A 22,823-nucleotide genomic window follows, 5' to 3' on the forward strand; every position below is an offset into this window, starting at 1 on the left:
AGAGTGATTCCAAAACTACGTTCTGGGCGGAAGTAGTAAGTTGAAGTTAAGAATTTGACAGGAAAGGAGCTTTAACTTAAAATTTAACTGTTAATAAAATTAACATAATATTTACAATATGTCTATAAAGTGTTAACCAATTATGTTCAAGGAAAGTTTTCATGCTGTTATGTATCTTTAAAAGTAATAGCTGTAATATATCAGGGCAAAATCCTACGCGCCTGCAACACAAACAAATTCCAAACTAATGGGAAAATAAAAACACTCTGAAATTTCAAAATCTAGCTACAAATTTGGACTCTTTTGCAGATTTCAGTGCTTAAGGTTAAGTGCTCTCAAGTAACCGAATAGCTAAGACCTCTGAATACTGGTAATTCGGTCTGGATTCGGGTTCATCAGTGGTTCACTCAAGGAAAGTTTGCAAGTAAGTAAAGTACCTGAACAATGGTAGTTCGACTCGATTCAAATACCGGCGAAACATCTGGTTATATGGGCGTTACATGTGCGAAGCAGATACGAGCCAATTTTCCTTAGAAAGTCCTCCACGTAGGCCTCTTTCTATTTAGGCAAGAATTCCTTGCGTACTTTGTGATAATTTAACAACTTAAACCAAACGCCATGGGTACAAATATGCAAATACACTGTCTGCTTAAGGTATTTTCTTAAGGCACTGGCTGTTTATCCCTGAGTAACTTGAGTGCCATCAAATTCTCATTTGTAAATCCTTTATGATGGCGTGGCTTATGTTAGGCACGTAGCTCTAAAGTCCTTCGTCATAATCTATAAAATTCATTATTTCAGACAGCAATTCATTTTTTAAGCCTAAGGCAATTTAAAGGTTTACATCGCATTTCAGTGGTATTCATGGCAAATATCTCTAAATTGCGTTTTATAATTTGAGTCTTCTTCAATTAAAACATTTCTCCTATCTTTCCATTTTAAGTATTTTGCTTCTATCCATTTATGTATATAAATTATTCGTTATATTGCTTTAAAAATAGGCCCCCTATCTTCCTTACTCTTTTTAATATATTTTTTTAACTGTTGGGTGCTTCCACCTTTCCTTTCAGTTGAATAGGAATAATACAAGCTACAATGAATTATCTGAGAGCTTCTATTGGGATATTCGCAAGCTATTCTTAAAATTTGTCAGTCAATCTCTAATATATCTGAAATAAATTTACGCCTAGAATCAAAAGTTGAATTATTAGAACATAGTTGAGTTAATAGAAGAATATTAATGGACTAAATGCCTCTGCGTTAATAGTGGTTGCAAAATTTTAAAACTATGACTATCATTTAAGTCACTTTTCCAACATATTAAAATCTCAGAAAATCAAAATACCATGAATTCTTAATTTTGAATTAACAAGTAGCAACTTGCTATGCAGTAGAAAGATTTGGAGGTGAATTCTTGTGTAATTATATAAATAAGACTTTCCAAAACTGAAGCATGACTCTACTATGAGAGTGTACTATTTTGTTTTAACAAGAATTTGGTAACCATCCTTAATTGCTAGCTTCTGTATTCACATGAAATCTCTTCTTTTTTCATTATATCACTTCCAAATAGGAGCAAATAGGTTGAAGTTAAGTTGTAAGAGCAAACGAAAAAAGACCTATGTGGTCAAAATTTTGCGCATTGTGCTGCAAAATTAAGGAATTCAGAAGATAAATTTTAGTACGCGCGCTAAAAAGTTATCAAAAACTGTGGCTTCGTGAAAACTTCAACATAAGCATATTTAGTTGCTATGAAATGTGTGAAAGAGGAGAAAAATACAATATTTGAATATTTACAAGTAAAATTAATAAAAAGTAAGCTATATGCTAAACGAGTTAAGTAATTTTTAACACAGTAAAAAAACAAATCAATTGAACGAGGTAAAATAAAAATAAAAATAGTAAGCTATATGCTAAACGAATAAAGTAGATTTTAAAACACAGTTAAATACTAATCAATTGACCAAGGTAAAATATAAAAAATATTAAATTTAAGAAGCGGTAAATGGTTAATTAGCCCAATTCGAAGTTCATTTTGGCTTGTAAAGGGAAATTTTTAAAATAAATTTCGAATCAAGCTAACTCCATTACGCGTTTCGCCGAAACAGACAATTGAAACTTTCGCGACAAATTTTTTAAGGAATTAAATAAACTACGTCAAAAACCTTAGTTTCAATTCTCTGTTACAATTCCCCTACGCGTCTGCTTATTTTGACACATTAAGGTGCAAAAAAAAAAAAAAAAAAAAAAAAATGGAAAGGCAATTCCGATGTACAGAAAAAAACAAATAGCGATATGCTATTAGTAAAATATACAAGAACTTATGGATTGGACATGCGACCTTAAAGAATTAAAACTTTGTAAAGGTACCGTAAATTATATTTGCCCAGTCGGTATAGTGTATAGTGGTTGGCGTCACTGACTACCGTGCCGAAGGGCCCGAGTTCGAATCCCGGAAACGGCATGGATGATTGTAAATGTAAAGTTTCCGTGCGGCATGAGGCGCTCTAAATATGCGGTGAGCCGAAAGTCCTCTCGAGATGTTGGTGGTAGGAGAAGAGGGGCGGGAAACTTTTCGACACGGAGTGCTGTCCATCAAAATTGGGGACGGAAATGCGATAAATTGCACTGTCGCCTGTAAGGTGCTCAAGGTTGTTGCCAACAATAGGCGTAAACTTGCGCTCCTTGCCACGAGGAATTTCGTGGGCTTGGGCTGACTATAGGTCAGACACGTGAGCATTAGCAACAACAACAACTTCCTATATATAAAGGTATATAAATTTAATAAAAAATCGTATATTAAGTGCATTAAACATGGTGATAAGATCAAAAGTAAAGATAATTAGTCGAGTGTATAAGTTATAGTTAATGAAAAGGGTCAAAGTTTAGATCGTTGAAAAGTGCATTGTTAAAAACACAGGGACATCAAAACACAAGACAGGTAGTATAGCAGCGTATTAATACGCTAGAAATAAGCACCATTATTACTAATATAGTAATATAGTGTTTAATTAAGCAATCACATTGAATCCGCGGAAAGCGTATAACAAAAGAAAGCAACAAATTATCTTAGATGATAAATTTTGTATGTAAATCTGGTCGTTAAGTTTAAAGTTTCAACTTCCCCGTTCACACTTGGATGAATTTGTTAAACGCATAGACTTGTTAATGCTAACCCGTTACATTTAGAATACACTGGGAAGATCGTGACATAAAATAAACTCATAAGATGTGGAATATTTTTGCTGCAACATCCACATCATAATGCTCTCAAAACATTAGATTTCGGAATATATCCTTCGCTGGAAACGGAATAATTTTTGAAAAATGCGATTGTAACGAGATATATAGTTCCATTTCTGTAGATAAGTTTTTCATTTTAATTTAATTCTCAAATTAGTATGTGCACTTATATCTGTGGAACTGAATTTCTTCAGAAGACATTAAACAGGTTTCCATATTATTATTACTATTTACTACTGTTAATTTTGCTTGCGGTAGTTAAGGATACTTTTTCTGGAGAAAAAAATCCTGTCGGAACTAAAATCAAATTTTTTTGCTGTATAAGAAAATTTATCTATTTTTCCGCATTAGAATGCTTAAAGTAAAGAGGAGGTGCCATTGAAAAAAATTTTAACTTTTAACAATATTTTAATGCTTTTCGATTTATATTAATCTACGTTCAAAAGTGAAATAATGTAACAAAAGTTTGCGTTTTTAAAATTGGAATTCTCAAAATAAGCCGAGCGTATCATCAGGCTGTCTGGCAGCACGGTTTTTCATATGCATCAGATATGGAGTAACTAAACGCCTGTTTATAAAGTGTTTCCGGGTTCCTTTCGTAGTCAATCATAGTACTAAACACTGGAGAAACACTTCTAGGATTTGTTTTTAAATTCTAGTTATGATTATTGGTTTTCCAACTGAAGTTTTCTTTCATGATTTCACAATCTGAAAATTTTGCAGAATCATGATGACTCATAATAAAAATTCTCGGCTTATTATCGATATAAGTTTATAAAATTTGACAGGATAGATGATTTAGTTTTTAAACTGCGGCTTCCCGGATGACAAGAATTTTAGCAGCATATGAATTATGAACACTGTAACACGAACTGTTAACACTGTAACACTGTAATAATAATTCCATGTTATCACTGTAATTATAGTAAAATCCTGTCAAGATGTTTTTTAAGAATCGGAAGGCTAGAAATTTCTTAAACGGGAAGATTTTTTAAGAAGAAAAATTTGTTGATAGCTAGAAGGTAGTTAGTGACCAAATATAAACAGCAAAGAACAACAAAGAAGAGCGAAGAGCAGTAGAGAATGTTTATAGAATACAAAATAATTTTTCAAACTTTTTTTAGTTTAATTATATTTCAAAATTTCTAGTTTGAATTCTGTATAATAAAGCTTAAAATGTTTAATTGTGAAAATTTTAAAAACAAAAATATGTTTACTGTTCCAATTTAGCAATTGATCCAGATATAATTCAGGAACGTGACTTCGTTAATAATTTTCTTGTTTGCTCCTTAAAAATGATTTGAAGAATTGTCAACTTAATCTAATTTATGGTTTAATTTGCTTTTGATTCAAGGAAAAGGAACTCCAATTAAGTCTTAAAAATCAAAGAAATCAAAGAAATCAAAATCAAAGAATCAAAGAAATCAAAGAAAATCAAAGAAATCGAGTAAGAGACATACGATGTTTCTGTAAGATGGCTAAGACAAAATTAATGTTTTATATATATTGTAAACATTTTAGCTGTATCGTGAATTTATATATTTAAATATGTATCGTGAATAATAATGTAAGTAGCTACTTGTTCGTGGTAACGGCCCATATATACGTATAATATGTAAAGAAGTTGTCCCAAATAAAAATGTGCCTACCTAGAAATTCATTACAATATTGCTTTTGATAGTACGTATCAAAAGCAAATGACGTACGTAAGAGTGACATGGTCCCATATGTATCATACTGCATTGTGGCACGTATAGGTTCAGGCTTTCTACAGGTGTTGTTAGAACTGGTCTTTTGCTTGCTGTAGGCACAGGTCGTCTCATTTTAGCATAGTCTGACCTCACATTTTAACAAACTTATGTACAGAAGTCTTGGTTGTTCGTGTAAAGCAAAATTTAGCTTAAAATTCGTCCTGGTAAATTTTAATGGAGTTTTACTTTACGTAAGATTCGAACACAAGAAATCTTTGTAATAGTGTTAACACCATCATCATGTATTGTCCGTCTTTCCCATCGATCTGCTGTCATGTGAAAAGGAAGGAGAAAAACTAAAGTTCATCCGCTCATTAACAAGATTTCTTCACTGTTACGGCTGCATCATAATTAACAAAATACAGCTAAAAAAACTAGAATGTCACTAACAATATCAGCACAAATCAAATGAGCAAGATTTGGTTATACTTTCGTTTTAGACGCCCTTTATTTATCCAACATATCAGTTTTAAATTTTCATGTATGAAATATTATTATATATCAAACTGAACGAGTGACTTTTATGATGCGAACTGTACACAGTGGTTGATAAGAAAATCATTCTGATTTCGCAAGTCTTCGTGCTTGTTAGATTTTCTTTTTCTACAGACATAATAAGTAACGAAAGTTTAAATGACTCTCTGTTTCAAGACATGAATTTGTTTCTAATCCCGAGCATATGATCAATGACACAAACGTCGCGGATCCTTTACATAACCGGAAATTCAAGTGGATGAAAATAAAGAAGTGGCTGTCCAACGCAGACTCTAAACAGTATGCACTTGTGTTGTCATTTTATGCTACTTTCCGAGTGAAGGGTTTTCTAATGCGAGGAAAAATAAGCTGTATAACATTACTACTATTATTGTTCACAAAAACAAATTAAAAAATGGAATTTATTTTGGGGTTATTATTCTAGTACTGAGATTATACGGGAGTCAACTTTTAAAACATAGTAGTATTTATTAGTTTTCCCAACAGTGATTACGCATACGTAGTAACACTGGCGCTAAAAGGAAATTATCAACGTTTGAATGAGCAAAATGTAAAGCAATTTTCGAGAATTATTCTGAATAATTTTGCATATATATATATATAATGTATACCTACCTTGCCCACAGAAGTCCTTATCCGACCTTAAATTTCGTAATCGTTGTTCGTAGACATTCTTTTAACTATAGAAATGTTTTAAATGAGGCAAAAATTACTGTTTTGGCATTTTAAATTTTAAAAAAGTAACTTTGTAAAAATTACAAAATCTATTTTTTTATACTCTTTCCAGGTCCCTGTTTATACCTTTAGGAAAATATTACACTCATTATAAAAAATAAAGCATCGAAAATTTGACTCCCGCGCGTCAAAAATTGACTGAGATATTTAACTTCAATTTAATTGCGATTTTAATATTTTCAATATGAATTCAGGAGTCAGTTAATAAATAAATAAATTCACTTTTCCCCTTAAATGGCATTCAGTAATATTCCTTTTATGTTGTACTAGTACCTTTAATTTATAATTTCGTTCATTTGGTATGCAGAAAGAATTTTCTCATGAGTAATTTATAATCGATAAAAATGCGCTATTAGTATTCTCACACAGATCCATTGCTTTGGCATCATAATCTAATAATCGCGTCAAAAAAGAAAGTTGGCTGCGTCCCAGTATTTCTGTAATATTTTGTAAATATGATCAACAGAAAAGCACACTAGGACTCTTTGCTTAATTGAAGAGATGCTTTCGTGGAAGATTTGACGGAGATTATCTCATGTATACTTTACATCCCTCCCCTTAGCAGACAGCCATAGAGGCTTTGCCGTAATCACATAAACCAAACCAAATCAAACGGCCCAAACAATATGACACGGTGCTAAACCCGATGGAGCTACTGAATGTGTTTGGAACAGTTAATGGTAAACTGATGGTTCTAGCTGAAGAAATAAATTAAATAAGTTTTCAGACTACAGTAATTTGGTCACGTGATACATTTTAGTAAAAATATGGCCCCAAAATATCATTTTTTTCATAGGCCTTCTATTAAGGAAGTTTCAACAGAAGACTTTATTCAGATGAAAACACTTCCGGGGGCAGGGAAAAATACACAAAACTGACCCTGAAATAATTTGTCAAGAGTATATGATTTGACCACCTTTACCCGCTGCGAAAATATCGATTTTAACTAAATTTCGTGTAGAACAAATTTTAAAAACTTAATTTCGTGTAGTACAAATTTCGATTTTTGGAATGAGACTACTACTGAGGACCTTGAAACTAAAGATCCTTTATAAATATTTATCTGACGTAAAAAAGATATCTTCGAACAATTTGTATCTGGAAACTTAATATCCATACTTGCCTTCAGCAATATCGCTGTAGGGTCGCCAAAAGTTTTAATCAAGGGCTGCCTCGGATAATTTTTATTGTACAAGGATGGAAATTTCTTCTTATTTTATTTAATCATGCTCTGCCTCTCTCTCTCTCTATATATATATATATACACTCTTTTGCAAAAAATTCTAAACACCACGAAGGAAGTGATTATTTTTGATGAAATTGAATATGTGTATAGCTAATACACAGATAATAAAATGTTTAAAAAATCAAGGTCATAGTATCTTTCACGGCTCACAATCATCCATTAAGTGTTCAAATTAGTAGTTGGTCGAACCACCCCTGGCGGCAATGCATGTTTTAATTCGTCGAGGCAAGGACTGGTAGAAATTCCTAATGTCATCTTGCGACACATTCTGCCAGGCATTAATCAGTTGTCGCTCCATATCTGCGATATTTTGTGGTGCCCGAATCTGGCTGCCTTCCATGTCCCAGACTTGTTCGATTGGTGAAAGGTCTGGTGACCTTGCTGGCCAAGGACGAGTATCAACCGCACGGAGACAGTCCAGAGATATGCGAGCGGTATGTGGTCTGGCATTATCTTGTTGGAAAATGGCCCCAGGATGACGTGCTATGAAGGGTAATGCAACCGGCCGCAGGATGGTATCAACATATCGTTGAGCTGTTAAAGATGTACGGAGGATGACAAAAGATGACCTGCTGTCATAAGAAATAGCGCCCCACACCATCACACCAGGGTTATTATTGGGACCGCTGGCCCGTCCTTTCCAGGGACGAACACGGTGGTCATCCGCTGCAAGAGCGAAGCGGGATTCATCGCTGAACACTATACGATGCCAGTCTGATGGCAGCCATGATGATCGGCTGCAACACCACTCCAAACAACTCAGCCGATGTTGTGGGGTCAAAAGCAAACGTCTTAAAGGCCTCTGTGAGCGTAACCCTCGCCTCGGCTCAGGTAAACATTTTTGTTCGCAGCGTAGGTATCCCGGAATATCTAGATGCCGATTTTCGATTATTTGATGCTTCGAACGTATGTAAGATTCCTAAAAAACAGTTGCAGATGACAGGCATAGATGTAGCAAAGATAAGCATAATCTTACGGATAGTCCTTGGAGGAAAAATATAAAAGACGACAGAGACCAGCGTGCTACAGCTGTAGCCGATCAACCAATCCAGGCGGAGAAAGGAGTAAGTAAGTACAAAACGGTACCGTGCAAAGCAAAGGAAATGCCAGTAATTGCGATAGGGTCAAAGAGTCAAATGTGTGACATACATAAATAAATCTATCTGACGACATTATACAAAGTAAAAAACAAGATTTGGGAAATATATTCATAAAATACAAATGAGGTGACATAAGTGTACACAAAGCGTAGTAAAGTGATAAGCACAAGGTATGAAGTATGCATAGCGCCGTGAGATGGTGGACGGTACCACGAGAGGTATAGACGTGGGTGTAGTGCGTTGAATAGTCGACAATGATACCGTTGGGACGGATCGAGCCTGGCGAACAATCATCCTATTTTGCTTCGCATTTGTGCTCCTTGCGATTCCAGAGCCTTTATTTCATCGGCAATTTCCTTGTAGCAAACATTGCTGCCAACATCTTTGCACAGCAGTGTCTGTACGCTGCAGGTGGCGGCCTATTGCACGGTATGACCATCCAGCTTCACACAACCCTACAATGCGACCACGTTCGAAGTCGTTTAGTTGTCTGTAATGTCTTCGATATCGTCGTAATGGCATCTTTAGTTGTTTCTTTACGGAATTGCAATGGCAGCAATAAAAAAAAAAAAAAAAGATAAATTATCCGCCTCTGTTACTGATTCTATACTTTGCGAACTGCGCACTAAAAATGCGTGCTATGATCGCAATTCTTGTTCATTTGCCCTGAAACTTTGATCATTTGCATGTTCTATCAAGATGTTTTTTAGCATACTAAATTTCGTTACGATCGCAAAAGTCCTTCTTGGTGCTTCGATTTTTTTTGCAAAAGAGTGTATACATAAATTTTGGTTATCAAAAGCATTTGACCCCTTTTCCTCCGAGGAGCCTGCATAAAAGTTTAAGGCTAATCTTTGGAATATGGTAACAGGTAGTTTGGCGACATTTTGGTAAGGAGATAAAGGTTACTAGCTAGGACTTTAGCAGTGTACATGGGTAAAGTCAAGAGTGTGCGCAATGCCATTTTTGTGCAATTCTGGGATGTTTTTTAAAGTGAAAATAGGTCGACGTGTACATGGATGATACCGTGTATGTGCAATTCTTAAAAACGCGGCAAGCAGTGGGAGATTCTGCACTTTCTCCCAATTTCGCACTTAATCTTCGTCATGATTAAGCACTTTGGTTCCATAAAAGTTCTAGCATAAGCGTAATTTGGCTAGTAAATTGTAGGGAAAAAATGTTGAGTAAAAAAAAAAAAAAAATGCCTTTACTTCGTGAAAACAAAATGGCGTCCAAACAAAAACTAGCAGGTTGCTGTAGCACGGTTGGTTGCCAAATTTTCGCCAAAAAATCGCCAAGTTACCATAATCCAAAGATTAAGCAAATTTAATGTTCATATATTTTTGCTAGAAAAATTCACGGGGCTATTATTACCACAGCCTTAAGAACTACTTTACTTAATTCACTTTTTAAACTGGAACCATTAATCTGGGACCAACATTCGAGAGATATTCAGTCTTTTTTAAAATTTTTCAAACCTCCTGTATTTAAATAATAACAATAATTTGAGAGGATTCGGATTTTAAAGTCGCACTAGTAGGTTTATTTTATACTCTCGCTTGCCTCGTAGTTTACCACTCTGCTCTTAGACTCACGCCTGCTAACAATACTCTTTTGTATTTTGTAACTTTATTATTAATCATCGTTTTATCCACAGTATGGCCACATAAATTTCGACAGAAAAATCACAAAATATTTAAAAACTTCATAGCTTTAGAATTCCTGATGTGGTGATACGTATTGTTCTAAAATTTTTCAAGATTCGTTTTTTAAATATGCTTTAAGTTACTTCATTTCAATGGAATTCTAACTATCTTTATCAAAAGAGATAATATACTAAATAATTATTTTATTACTTTGCAGCTTTTGCGCAAGTATTAATATATATATATGTAATAAATTCAGGAGCAGGAAGCATTGACCAGGAATTGGAGGCGAAGGCAGATTTAATCTTCATTTTTTTATTTTAGCAAACTTGTTGCGGCGACAATCAAGTTGGCACATTAATTGTGCCTCTTCCAAGAGATTTTACATTTTAGATAAATTTGCAATAAGAAAGAAAGAGCAGACAGACTGCAGTGCGGCCAGGTCAAAGCATAGAAAGCAAGTGCGTAATGTTTAGGATGAAAGTCAGACTGAGTTAGTTTTGATTTTCAAAGCATTTCGATTGGATAGTTAATATTGCTGTAAAATTATTATTGGCTGCTTGAGTTTTAGTTTTATATTTTTTATCTTACATGTATATGCATATTAAATAATCTACTAGAAAATAAATTATATATATAGTGAAACAATAACAGCTATCTTAGTCTTGAGCTCCCTAAAAAAATATGATAGTAAGACTTGCAAGCTCAAGACAATAATTAGTCCAAAGGGGGCTTTGTCCCTTGGGGACTATTGTTTTCGTTTTGCGATTTTGCGTCGAATCACTCTGAATGTCCGTTTCACGTTCCAAACTGTTGCCACCAAATATTATCGCACTGTATTATATTCGAAGAAATTAAATAGTGAAGAATCAGCATAAATGTATGCATGTTTCTTGCATTGTAATAAAACAACGGTACCTAAAGCCATCCAATTTTGAATGACGTAATCTCCTACTGTGAATATGGGCATCTGTAAGCCCAAATTTCAAATTTGGAATTTTTTTTATTACCAATTTCGTATTTTGTAAAACTTTAACGAATTTTTGATCAACAAACTCAAGGATTTTAAAGCCAGCAATGGCAACGTTGTACAGAAAAAACATTTTTATCTCCAGCGCGTGAGAATGTGTATGGGAAATTCTAAAGATATGCTCAATTTAAAATTATTTTGCGATATTGCTGTTGAACTGAATTTTATGGTTTAAGTGCGAAGAACGTGATATTTGCTAAATAAAGGTAACACACAAAATATTTAAAAAACGCCCCTTTAAACGTAATTTAAAATCTGAAACTTTTTTTTTTTTTTTTTTTTTTTTTTGTTTGTTTGTTTACAGAATTTTCAGAATTTTAGGTTTCAGAAATGTACATATGACTAAGGAATTTTCTTTGTCAAGATGCAAAATAAATTCAATAATCTGACTTCAAAATCGAGACCGGATACACCTAACAAAAAGATCAGAAATTTCGAAAAACAGCGGTTACTTTCCGAAAGTGTGAAAAGAAGATAATTTTCCGTAACACCAAAAGTAACCTAACCGGAAACTGATCTCAGTAGGTGGGATGATATACAATCCACCCCACTATTTGGCATAGGGAGGAGGACAGAGTCTGCCTTTCCCCCTTCTCGATCTCCAGCTCCTAGTGTCGTACTATACAGCAATAATTCGCACCTTTTGAGTTTTAATTATACGCTGCATTTCTGCTTTCTCCTCACGCTCTACTTACGTGCAAGCGAATACCGCCGGCGGCATACGGCGGCTTCTTTGTTGGGTCATATATGGCAAAAGGCAACTATTATTACCAACCACATTTCCACTGATTCTGGCTATCACTACATCTGTGGGTTGCCTTGAATAAGGGTAGCGATAAGTCGCCAGATACAACAAACGAACATTTTAAAGTGATCGCCAAGCTGACTGAAATTGATAGCGCATACACTTTCGAAATAAGTAATTTATTTAGCAATAGAACACCCGTTTAACGGAAGACGATAAAGAAATAAAATAAAAAAGATTACTTTTATGTATATGGAATCATTTCCGTATATCTTAAGGATATTAAAAAGAAGAAAGCTTTCCACCACCCCCAACCTCTGTTACATTTTTTTTCTTAATTCAATACCATTAAGTGTCATTTTTATTTGATTATCATATTAAATGAACAACAGCATCGAAGATGCGACTTTTCACTGCATACTATGTTAAAAATTTTAAAACTCACTGAGTTTTGCGCCTTAAGTAACTATTTCTTAATCTTTCGAGAAGAATTCAATCTTTTCTGCTGCATGGTTGGTTTTCTTGGATTTCCCTATCTGTAACGTGAATACCAGCCAGTTTCCCCTAAAAACTTCTCCACGAACATATTCCTCCCTTTGGCATATAGTCCTTGTGTGCTTTGCCATATTCAAATAACCTAACATCAAACTTTTCTAACTATGCACTACAATAAATCAGCATAACAGTCAACTAAATTATGTTATCATGGCGCGTTAACTGCCAAGCCAATTTGCTTAGCGTCATTAATGCTGAAATTTGTTTTTCACCTGTGTTTACAATAAATTATTAATATAATATTGCTGCGACTATGGTTGAGGATAAGCAAAAATTTCAACTAAGATTCTTTTATGTTTTGTTTAATTGATACAGCAAAGCAGGGGGAGGGCATGCCTTTGAGGAGGACTTTCTAAGGAAAACTGTTTGCTATCCACGTTACAAAAGCTGAAAACCACGAAAACGCTCATGCATGAAATTGTATCTATTTCTTTTAATATTTTATCGACTGAATTAGAAATGAATATTAATTTTTAAAAAGTCTTGTTGTAGGATTCTATAATAAGCTAATTATGTATTGATGAAATTATTAATTTCCCCCTCCAATGGGAAGCACTAGGCAAAATTATTAATTATTAACCAGTAGAAAATACTAATTATGATTTATGTACAAAAGTTTTAATCAACAAAATTGATTTTCAAAGATGAGTACAGTTTGCAAACGCGAAGTAATTTACCAACAAGTAAATCGTATACGTATTTAAAATTCTTAATTTTGAAGATTTTTTTATTTTACTGAATTACTTTTTTTTTAATTTTTTAAATTAATGAATGAAGTCTGAGGCTTACAAATAAAACATGAGGTTTTTTTTTGGCCTGTTTTTATCTCTCAAAAATTCAATCAATTAAATTTCGATCTGCTAACTTAAAACTGATGGTCAAACATTCTTTTCTTCACAATTTATCGAGCAATTCACATATAGCGCAGCAAAAAAAAAAAAAAAAAAAAAAAAAAAAAATTCTCCCACCTTCTTGGCATGGCTTCGTGGTGTGGTGGTCTGCACGCTGGACGCGTATTCCAGAGGTTCGTGGTTAGACTCCCGGCGAAGGCGTTGCACATTTTTCATCTTTCCTGCTTCCAAATTATCTAATATCTCTATAATACTGTTACAGCTTTTCAGTGTTATAGAGCACTAAAAATTACATCACGGAAATTAGGGAGTAAAATTCTCATTCTATACAGCAATCTATTGAATATTTCATGTTAAAATTTTGTTTCACACGCTTTCTACGCACCTTAAATATAGTTCTTGCATTATAAACGGAGGCTGCAATTGTGTATTTTACTTATTTATTCTCATTAGAAGGTGAGAAGTGGAAGGGACAAAGCATTTTGTACTATACATTCTGATGAAACTTAAAGAATTTAAGATATAAGATGACTGAAACTTTTTTAAAAGAAAGATTTGTGACATTTTTCCTCAATCGTAACTTAATTACACCTAGATTTATTCATATTTTAAAAAAATATATTTTACTGTTTTAGTTTATACAAGTTTGGTATCGTGTATAAAATTTAGAAGCAGATCTTAAGTTTTCTGTAAAATGTATAGAAGATTAAAAAATATTTGACAGAAATGTAAAGACAGGTAGAGAGGACCAAAATAAGCAAATTTTTTAATGGAATGTGTGTGCGGAAATGGTAGTGCAAGTCTTTGTTGAGCGCTAGGTAAAGCTTTCTGGTGGAGTAAATTGTAATTTCTTGCGCTAATATGGAACAGTATGCATCGCTACTCGATATGTATTTTAAAAATGCGAAAGGAAATGGAGCATCAAAAGCACATGGGAATTATATTTCGTGCATTTGAACGACATTGGTGAAAATCATACTGAATAATTATGGTGGAAATTCCTCTCTTTATTAGCAGCCCTACCAGTGGCTGAGTGGTTAAGAACAATAAACACGGGGAAATCAATAGAGGTTCTATCCCATAGAAACAGGCTTGGCTGCATGCTTGTTTTCGTAGTTTTTCCCATGCGTAACGTGACTACGAAGGTAGATGTTCTCAGAAAACCCTTTACGAAAGCAACCCTTCCTTGAAGCATATTACCTTCTTGTGCTTTGCCATATGCAAAAAACCTAAACCTATTAGGTAAAACAGCAGCCTTATTTTGGCGCAGATTTTGAATGAATGATTTCGAAAGTGATCAGACACTGGTCTCTTTCCTTCAAAAACTTGCCTGAAACCTTATCCTGTTCTTCACATCATGCACAATATTTACTTAGACATTACGCAGATTTAATGACGTGTCGTCTATTTTGAACTCTGCTTCTCTGATTTCAATAAAGTTTCACCAATATTATTATTCATCTCAAAACCATTTGCCGAAATTAATATTTAAGACATAAGATTGGAAATATGTTTAACAAAAATGTTAATGTTTTGGAAATGTGCTCGCGATAGGCCAAAATGTGCTCACAATAGGCCAAAATGTGCTCGCGAGAGGCCGAAGGTTGAGCACCACTGGTTTAATGGCTAAGTTTAGTAAGTCGCGTTCTACTGTTGTAAGAAATAGTGTTCAAAACCTTGAACGAATTTAGAACTTGCTTGCAAATAACTGAATTTAAACGACTAGGGCAGAATAGCCGCACTTTTTAACATTCTTTACACGATAAGTCTGTCTTTTTAGCTTATGGTAACATTTGAGTGTAATTCACCAAGAGTGGCTAAATAATAATTTACAGTAAATGTATTTGTCAAATTACAGTAAATGTATTCTAAAGGACAAGTTAAAGATATCTGAATTGTGCTTGCAGCTCTTTCTGTCATATATCTCAGTGTTGCAGTGTAATAAAGTAACTTATTTAAGTTATGTATCAGCAGAACTACATATGGCTATAGGTATTTTCTTCTTTAGGTGTCTAATTCATGTCTACTACCTCAAAAGTCATCAAACAGTATTAAAATAAAGGTAAAACATGATATCTAAGCATACTAAGATCAAGCAAAAAAATGTTTTAGAAAGAGATATATGGAATAAATATAATTTTGCTTAAAGTTACTCGTGATATATACCGTCTGAAAAAGAATATTTAGTTTTCCTTTTGGTTTGTTTTTATTTATCTAGTTATGGCAAAGCACGCAAGAGCTATCTGATCGCTGGAAGGAATGCCTTCTTAGGGAACTTAGTAAGAAAAACTACCTCGCATTTACGTTACGCATAGGGAAAATCACTGAAACCCCCATGTAACCAACCCGTTTTTCTGAAATCGAATACAAAAGCAACCCTTCCTTGAAGTCGGATTATCAGCGTTCAGTGACTTTGCCGCTCAGAGGAAGGAGTATTCCTGTGCAACTTCTATCACACATAATTCCCGTTATAGTAGTAAATGTTTCATAACAGTCAAGAATTTATAACTGCTGTAACGCTTTTAGCCATTGCTCATTATTTATTGAATTCGAAGGTCACTGACAGTTATAAACTTTTTTTTTCTCTTAAATGGTTTGATCTCGTATATTTCAGCTCTAAAAAAAATACTGCATTACACCAAAGTTTATGTCCACGAATTAATTACTGATGACACAATAGCTCAAAATATATAGTTTGTGTTTTCACTGAAGAAATTTTTGTTTTATTCCCTTATTAATAGATTTATTATTACGTATGTACCTGCACACAAAAAAAGTGGAGTTCGAAAGAAGGTAATGTAAATTTAACTAATATAACCAGAAGATGTGTGTGTATTTAATTATGGCAAAGCACACTAGGGCTATCTGCCTAAGGGGAGGGATGCCTTCGTGGAGGACTTTCCAAGGGAAACTGGCTCGTATACACGTTACACATTGGGAAAACCACGAAAACACCCATGCAGCCAGCCCGTTCGCGGGATTCGAACCTCTGACCGAACTACCAGTGTTCAGCGACTTTACCGCTCGGCCGCTGGTGGGCCTAACCAGAGGATGAAAGCGGTGCAAAAGAAAAGTAACATCTGCGCATTGTGTTATAAATGCCATCAAAGTTAGTTTGACATTTCCAATAGTAATTATTCGCGCATTTTGATAGACATATTTTTTCTGCAAATGTTTTAACATAGGTGTAGTTATCCTCATCAGGAATCTTTTGGGACTAATCATCTATTATAAAACCCTATTATAAAACAATTATCTTTTATGCGTATTTAAAATTTTAATAGCAGTATTAATTTTCCTCTAGTTATAGTTCTTTTCCTCTTTCTACATGCCTAAATTTATATAAGCTCAAAGACACCTAAAAATAGTATACGCATAATATTTTTGCAACTAATATTATAGTTTTCTCAGTATTCACTTTTGTTTTATCTGTGGGTGCAACAAATAAACTAATGTACTTTGTTCCCAATGAATTTCAAGCAAGAAAAGACCTAAAAAGTATAGAAAGAGAATAAAAGATTAAAACATTTTATACAGTAGAGAGGCCTTCCGTGTTTGCAAGATTATTTTTCTCTTGAAAGAATGACTCATAGTTTCATGTCCCGGAGAAAACTCTAATCATTTTTGCCACTCATATTTATTTATTAAATTTTTTTCAGTTGTTGACTGTAAGAGTATGGTGCAGTTTCAGTCCTATTACTCGAAAGCTAAGGAATCTCACCGCAGTATAAGCGACTAACTCTAGAGATCTCTAGATATTTTTCTCTATTCAATTTATACTAATAAATTTTGCATGCCTTTTGGATTTCCTAGGCGTTAATTATAAAACTGGAATAAAAATATTTAAATTATGCTGACTTATATTAAGGCATTGTGCAATAAAATATTTAAGACGAAAAAATTGTGTCGACAATTGTTCACAAATATGCTGAATGTAAGTTTTGTCCGTATGCAAACGCGCTAGAACCAAAAACGAAATAAAAGATACGGTGTCTTTAATTAAAACTCTACGTTGTCAAAATTCTTCCTTGAATGCTTCAATTCCATTTCCATGCTGCTTGAATGGTAGATTTAAAAGATCATGGGAGCAGTGCTTTATTTTAGACGACGAACTAAATACGTGCACATACTTCTTGCACAGAGTGACTGAATTTTGTTAAAAAAATACTACAAAATTATTTTTTTACTCATTTTGAGTAGGATAGGCCTTTAATATTATATAGTCTTCTCTGAACATGTATTTACGATTTTATGAAAGCCTGTAAGGATATTTTCCCCACAATTATAGACAGAGGACTTTGAACTTACCGACAAAAGACGATGTGAATAATTATTTTACTTAGGGGAGATTGACAGTGTTTTTTTAGACTTCCTTGAAAACATAATTTAGAATGCAGCTGGGTCGTTTATATTAAGTTGAATAACAATTCATCCAGGCATGCTTTTTATATTTTTAAATTGCTTATTGAAGCATGTGCAGTAGGTTTCTTGTTCTTAAATTTAAATTTTATTTTTAGTATTCTAGTTTTCAAATTGAATTTCATGATCTATAGCTTTCTAAACATATTAATAAGACCAGACTGCATATTTTTTATTATTACATGTAATCAATCAATTCACTAGCTGAAATGCTTTTGAGTTCTTTTTTAACTCCTGTATAATGTAATACCACAGACTTATTGATCTCTTTTAATTTCACAATGATTACTCTAAAAACATTATTAACTTCTTGCTACTTAAGCATTTACATGTATAACATGTATAACTAATCTTCTAACTCAAATTTCATAAAATACTATATATATGCTATCTCCATCTCATTAGCAGCCCTTTTTTTCTCTTTACTTCCTTCGAAAAATAATATCATTTATACTTGCACACTAAAATTGTAATTAAATTACATATAATTACAGGAAGTTACAAAGACTAAAAATGTAACTTGCCTCTAATTTATTTTTTTTCCTCTCCAATTCAAAAGATGTGCTTACTCGAAATACCATCCAAACAGTGAACAGTAGGTGATCAGCGAAATTTTCCGTGATACATCCAAAGTTGTAAACACAATACTTGCGGATAGGTTAATCACTAGTAGTTAGTTCTTAATACGCTGGAGCTCCTCCGGCACGCAATTCCTTTTTCGACAGTTTTTTGTCAATGGCAGCTGACACAATACGCACGGTTACGTTGCATCGCCTCGCAATGTAAGAAGTATAATGACCTCTAAACCATCTGCGTCGTAGCACTTTGTAAATACAGGTTGCCTACTTGGAAATACGGAAGAAGAGTTCACCACTAGGCTTGTGGAGTCAGAATGGGTGTAGGAGAGAAAGCTTTGACTTTCAATATTAGTAAATTAGCAATAATTTCCTTTGCAACTCAAAGAAATTGTTTTCGTATAGTTTAAAATTAAAACGAGAAAAATCTCCAAAAACTGTTAGCACATATTTCTTCTTAGATTTTAATACATTTTGGCGATTTGCAATAAAACAATAGTATTTCTATTAACACATTTTTTAGAAATATGCTCAACTTTTCTCTTAACGTTTTAAGCCTAATTCTTTTTAACCTCTTCTCCCCAAGAATGCCAGAATTAAAAAAAAATAAATAAAAATTCAAATAATACCATCAACAAAGAAGTTCTGATGAATAAATGCGATGCTAAACATTTAGAGAAATTTCACTTTCAAAAAAAGTATTAGTTCTATTCATATTATTTATTACAAGTAAAGTATATTATTTTGCTTATATAAATGAATCTGTATTATTGCAATAACTAGGCTTAAAATTATTAACTTCAAGAAAAAAAAATTCTCTCTATTCTTCCCTCTTTCTTAAAATTAACCAAAATTTTGTGTCTCCTTTCTTTAAGTTCGTATCTGTTACAATATCAAATTAAAAATAATACATAATTAATTTATCAAACTAATAAACAAAATAGATTTTTTTATTATTATTTTGATATAGCTAAGCAGGTAATTCTTACAGCCCACAATGCATTAAATTCTAACTAAATTCTGACTTTGGATTAGATCAAATGTTATAAAAAACTAAGTATAAACAATAAATGCCTTTATGAACTGAGAACAGGAGAGAACAAAATAGACCCTACGGCTTTAAGGCCGCATGTGGCCTTTATAATTTTTTTTTTTTTTGTGCAGCCTTACCTGTTATTTACAAATTGCATTAAAAAACCTTTTATGCTATTGGCACTGCATCGCAAGCTCAAAAATTAAAGACCGAGAATTACGCTCCCGTAAGCATTTTCAAGTCTAGCAACTTGCAGCACTAGAAGAAACTTTACCTAGAAACGAGTTTCTGGAAATTTCTCCAAAGAATTGGTTTCGCTCCGTCAAGTCAAGTAATTAGATAACACTGAAGTCAAGATTCCTGGAAATGTTTCTTTCGACGCTGTGTTGAGTGAAGCTAGTAAATGTAATACTGATTTTATATTCACTCGCGCTCTCAGCCGAGTTGGCTTCTTGGGTACGTTTTTTTCTGTTCAGAACATCTCGATGTTCGTTCAGCGCAGCCACGACCCACTGCCTTTGAACACAGTGATTACACTACAGTTACTTCGCTTTGAGCTGCTCGCCTGCGCTGACGGTTATGTAAGAGATAAAATGGTGTGTTTATTGTACTATATGGTATTAACAAATTTGAAAATGTCAAATTCAAATGAAGATTATATCACGCACAGAGACCATAATATGTTAAATTAGACACGTAAAAGTACGGTCGTATAACAGTAAGCTTACACTAGCACAGCAACAACGTGGCTGAAAGGCAGAACATGCTCTCGTACTGAAGTGACTCAGATTTCAGCTTAAATACTCATTTCTACTTAGTTTACATAAATCGTAATCCTGAAAACTTACTCTGAAAGTGAAACGTATGAGGGAAAGGAAAAAGTAAAAGAAAGTCTTGTTCCAAAATAAAAATATCCATTAGAAAATTAAAGTCAACCCTACAAGTTTAGTAATAATTACAGAACAAATAACACTCCAGATCCTATAAGCTCGAGTGTCCTTTTCCTCGATATCAAAGTTTAATGGGGGTTCTCAGGGTATAGGGTATTTCTCCCACTTTCTTAGCGTGCCTTCGTGGTGTAGTGGTCTGCACGCTGGGCGCGTGTTCCAGACGTCCGTGGTTCGATTACCGGCGAGGGCGCTGCTCATTTTTTTACATCCTCTGCTTCCAAAAAAATCCTAATGTCACTACAGTGGCGCCCGAACTAAAAAAGGGTTGTGGATGATGATTCTCCATACCCAGGCGATTGGGCCTCCTAATCCCAAGTCGCCCTTTAAAAGTGGGATATATAAGGTATTTCTCCCGCCTTCTTAGCGTGCCTTCGTAGTGTAGTGGTCTGCACGATGGGCGCGTATTCCAAAAGTCCGTGGTTTGATTCCCGGTGAAGGCATTGCTCATTTTTCAAGTCTCATGCTTCCGAAATAACCTAATGTCTATAAGGGTAAAGGGGTTCTCGACCCCTGAGATTTGGATTTTCTTCCACTCGGTTTACCACACCGTAATTTGAAAAACATAAAAACGAACCTAAACCTATTATTCACCGACAGATGATGTAGCAAGTTGGTAACCTCAGTAATTTATTAACTATTAAAATCATAGATATGCTTTCTTTTCATTCTTTATGGCAGTATCCGGATTTAGTTTTCTATTGCATTTTGTTCTTTTTCTAATTTATTCAAATGCCATCAATCTTTTCTGGCAACTGGATAGTCTTATAAGATCATTTTCTAAGTCTACTAACTTCCTTCTTTCAAAACCCAGAGTTTTTCAGACTTAATCTTAGGTTATAACTGCATCTGAAAACTCTATTTTAAGCGACTTCAGTTTGCTATGAATATAGCAGTGACAAGACCGAAAATCGATAAAAAATTATTTAAAAATGATCTACATTTATGTAATTAATATAAATTAAAGTCATTCTTCAAGTTTTTCAAATAAAATGTCAACTATTTACAGCCTGTCACCCCTCCGCATACAGAATATAAACATTAAGGTCATTCACAATTTAGACAAAAAAAAAAAAAAAAAAAAAGTTCTTAAACGAAAGGCCGTAATAAAATTACACTACAGGTTAAAAGTTATGTACCATAATTACTTTCTTCAGAGAAAGAAGACTGATTGGCGTTCGTTAACTGAACTAGATCTGCTCTCTGTTTCAAGAAAAAAAAAAAAAAAAAAAATCATTAATTCTATGCTCCTTTTTCCAGTACAGAATCTGCATTTGTTAAGAGAAGTAAAGAGTTTTGTTAACTTTGTGTAAAATTTTATAATCAGGAGTTCTAAACATGTATGCAGTATATTATTTTAAGCCTTTTAATTATTAGCTATTTCAACAAGAAAATGATTTCACCTGGAAATATTTAATTCCGTAAAAGACATTTTGTGTTTCGAAAGCAGTCGCATAATACCATAAGAATTGAGGCTATCTTTTAAATCTGATTTAATTTAGAGGGAAAAAAGTAGCTGCTCCTTTTATGGAACGGTACTTATTTCAAGTGACAAATGATACGACGTTAAACAGCTTCCTCTTCATATAGACACACAAATTACCCTTCATGAATCCACTGCCAGTACAGTCTGCGTGGAACGATTATCGTGCGAATGAAAATATACTAATAAAGCGGGCTTAATTCGCTGAAGTAGCATGGATCGGCACACCGGCTTACAAATCCTTCGCACTTACCGATGGAGATTTCACACGCACACGTATAAAATCATCCTAGGGGTAATGTTCCCAATAAAAGTTGAGTAACGTATAGGACATAAAATACAAATATCAACTCTGAAAGAAAAATAATATTTAGGAGAGAAGAATCCCCATTATATTCAGAAGTGGAGAAAATATTCTGATACTTTCTCTTTTTTCATAATCTTTAATCCTTTTGAAAGCTGCAGTAACATTTTAGAGTATATATTAAGAGTTCAGTTATTTTTCCCAAACTTTCAATGTAAATGTGATTGGTAGCCATAACTGGGTGAATATATGAGTAATCTGACGGTAATAAGCATTTGTAAAAAGCATTCTTTGCAGGAGAGGCAAAATAAATTCCTTTATGCTAGTCAGAGTTATATTTTCGTTATTAAGTGATAATGAAAACAAATTCTCACTCATTTATTATATTAACTAAGACACATCTATGATCTCGTGCAATCAAAAGGGCTGTTGTTCAGATTAAGAACCTCAGACATATTTCTTCCGAGGGATTTGTGAACATTCCCCTTTATGCAGCGGCTCGAAGGGAAGAAAAAGTTCCGTATTCAATGCAAGCCTCTCACGATTATTACAGAGAAATGGCTTTTGAAAGCCCATGCACGCAAATGTTGTCTTTGTTCACGACAGGTAGCGGCTAACAACGTTGGCAGGGAAACAGCAACAATGTACATTCGGGAAACAGATTG

At 33.8% G+C, this 22,823-nt stretch overlaps 1 protein-coding gene across 3 annotated transcripts in view; it reads right to left on the reverse strand.

Moving 5' to 3' along the window:
* LOC146993426 (transcription factor LBX1-like) overlaps positions 1-22,823 on the reverse strand; it is a 195,939-nt gene that overhangs the window by 79,225 nt on the left and 93,891 nt on the right. Inside the window, exon 1 of one of the 3 annotated variants that reach the window (XR_015038774.1) lies at positions 18,341-18,581. The exons of the other annotated variants lie outside the window; for them this stretch is intronic. The gene's annotated coding sequence lies outside the window, so the exon portion shown is untranslated. Of the gene's footprint in view, positions 1-18,340; positions 18,582-22,823 lie in introns of those variants that run through there. 3 annotated transcript variants of the gene reach the window in all.

Source organism: Stegodyphus dumicola, chromosome X1, assembly GCF_044657685.1.
Source record: "Stegodyphus dumicola isolate Sdum_Otavi_A_Nest chromosome X1, ASM4465768v1".
Classification (NCBI taxonomy): domain Eukaryota; kingdom Metazoa; phylum Arthropoda; class Arachnida; order Araneae; family Eresidae; genus Stegodyphus; species Stegodyphus dumicola.